This window comes from Staurois parvus, unplaced genomic scaffold (assembly GCF_062004578.1).
Source record: "Staurois parvus isolate SC_StPar_1 unplaced genomic scaffold, SC_StPar_1.0 ptg001097l, whole genome shotgun sequence".
Classification (NCBI taxonomy): domain Eukaryota; kingdom Metazoa; phylum Chordata; class Amphibia; order Anura; family Ranidae; genus Staurois; species Staurois parvus.
Genome location: NW_028318893.1, coordinates 23,928 through 26,697, shown reverse-complemented (window position 1 = coordinate 26,697; position 2,770 = coordinate 23,928). Strand labels below are relative to the sequence as shown.

The window sequence follows — 2,770 nt, the reverse complement described above, 5'->3', positions numbered from 1 at the left end:
CAACCAATCCTTACAACATTGCCTTGTACTGCACTGAATCTCTGTGTTGAAGAAGCCATCTTGGTAGGGGCAGGGCTTTGCTTCCACATGGCAGAGCCTCCAGCAAGGAGAACAGTGAGCACCACTGTAGTGGCATCACTTCAAATCTCTTGAGACTAGCAGTCAGAGGCAGCAGATCTCACACTGCAGAAATACAGCTATAAGACCGTAGGGTCTGGAGTTCCAAGACTGGCAGGGAACTGCTTCGGCACAATTTAAATGTATAGATGTTCCCTATAACATAGCAAATCTTTACTTTTGAGTTCAGGTCTTTAATACAACATCAGTTCATCCAGCTGCATTGGAATCAGGGCCCAGCAGACTTCTTGTAGGACTTACAGATGGATATGAGATAGCAAACCAAGACCTCCTGGTTATGTAGACCAAAATGGCAGTCCTAAACTGAAAAATATTGTTTGCCTTCTATGTTCCTGAAACGGGAAGGATGAGTGTTTGCACCGCACATTCTCCATTCGTTCTGTGTCCTGTAAAGACGGGAGAAATGTATACTTTATTAGAGATACTATAGCTAGTTCCATTCTACACAGATACAAATACAATGCTCTCTATAAAAGGTAACTTAGGAAATATGAGTCTACCTGGAGCTCTCTACCAGTCATAGTTCCAGAACTAAAACCAAAAGCTGAAAAGGTGATTGCAATAAGGTGAGTGGCCAGACCTGATCTAGTAGCTCTCCAGTTGGTGTCTGTCTGCCCCATGTTGGTATTGTGCCCACTGTAGCATTTGAATTTTGCAGAACACGTTAGGGATTGGCCATAGAGGGATTGCTCTGATGCAGTTGGCCAACTTAAACATGTATTGCAATATATGAGAGCTATAAATCCCTGTCCTTTATTGTGTAGCACCCTCCAGTGTGCTACTAGTGTTAGTGGAGGTACATTTATGGTGGTGTGACTCATGCTGTGTGAGTCTGTAATATATATATATATTTTATGCTGTGTATAGCAAGTAGACTACCCTGTGACAGTACCCGGGTAGCAGCCAATCTCTGGTTCTACATGCTACACATACCTGATACTATTTCACATACCTGAGAATTTCTTCCATAGGATGAGTCCAAGAACACCAATAAAAACCGCAGCAACAACAAGCCCGACAATGAGGCCAATATTAGGTTAGCTGTCACCATGAGAGCCGTGATCCTTATGTACTTTGTACCCTACGGAAAATGCAAAATAACAGGACATATGATTGAAGAGTACCCGAAGGGGTTTTGCATTTTTCGAACACAAATAGTGAAACATCCTTAAGCCTATGGATGGAGGCAGGAGGAATAGAATGACATTTTCAGAATGATGAAAATCACTTTATTAGAAATGTCTCCATCAACAGGGGTATCACAATGCACCTAAGTACTTGCATTTGTGTTTTTAAGGGTCAGCCTTCTTATAAAGCACAGGAGTAGAACACAAGGCCCGCGGGCTGAATCCGGCCCTCCAGGGCATTTCATGTGGCCCTCGTACCTCTCCTGTAGCTGTGGCTCCCCCATCATTTCCACCTTTTCCTTGTCTCAGTAGTCAGCAGCAGAGAGGGGTACAAAACTCCTACAGAACCTGCACCTCTCTGTGCAACCACAGAACCCCCTCATCCCTGCCTCCCCTGGTCTCAGCATTTAGCAGACTGTCAGCTGACTCCAGCCCTCCTCTGGTCCTCCTCCAGACCCTGCATTTTCTGCTTCTCAGCTTCACCCCCAGCTTCTTCCCAGCTGCAGAAACAGGTAAGGGAGGGTGGGGGACTTTTGATGGAGGGGGGGGGGGTGTTCTGGACATCTGCTTATAATTATTATGAGAATACTACAACTCTATGCCTGTTGAAAAGGACGCACACCATGGGTGTCATCCACAAGAAGCTTTATTAGAGACAACTCAGACAGAACACCATAGCAGAACCATTTTCTGTCTCTGCAATCTCCAATAAACTTCCTTGTAGATGACACCAGCGGTGTGCGACCCTCCTTTTCAGACTGGCATCATATGCTACAGGACCGGGAGTGGGAGTGGGCTCCATGCTGGTCTGCACCCGCCTCCTTCACAGCTCAAGTCTGAAGTCATTACTATAACCAATAATAATGGAATGCAGAGGAAAGTATTTATTATGGTAAAGAAGAGACACATTTATATAGTCTCATAGAAACAACCGGCCCTTTGAGGGCAACCATAATGCTGATGCGGCCGGCGATACAAAAAAATGGAGTTTGACACCCCTGCTATAAACGAATGTGCCTGTGTATTAAACAGAGGAGCTCCATATAGACAGGAGGAATTGTCATTCTCAATATTCCACTGAATCCGCTTCAGTAAAAGTCTGGTTTATTCAGAGCACCAAGAAATGCTTAGAACAGGCTTGTCCAACCTACAGCCCAAGGGCCCCATGCGGTCCAAGATGGCTATGAATGCGGTCCAATACAAAATCATAAACTTACTTACAAATGTTGATTTTTTTTTTAAAGAATTCTTTGTAAAAATGCATTTACACTTCGTAAACACATGTGGCCGAAGAAACATTTGACAGTGTCAATCCCCCTAAAATTCTCCCAGTCCTCACAATCACGCCTCATTCATGTCATCCGTGTTCAGCAACACCGATATTTGTGAGCAACTCTCTTCAAGGATGAAGCACACAAAGGGAAAAAGTAGAACCAAAATATCTGATGAGCACCTTGAGAATTCATTGACAATTGCCACTACATCCATCCAACCAGATATTGATG

The 2,770-nt window shown here is 44.2% G+C and overlaps 1 long non-coding RNA gene across 1 annotated transcript; it reads right to left on the bottom strand.

Annotated features, from left to right (window-relative positions):
• Positions 1-269: 269 nt before the first annotated feature.
• LOC149440294 (uncharacterized) lies at positions 270-1,207 on the bottom strand. The gene is made up of 2 exons (XR_016307688.1): positions 1,091-1,207; positions 270-524 (listed from the first exon to the last, which is right to left on the bottom strand). It is a non-coding gene; the product is annotated as an uncharacterized LOC149440294 (long non-coding RNA).
• Positions 1,208-2,770: the final 1,563 nt, after the last annotated feature.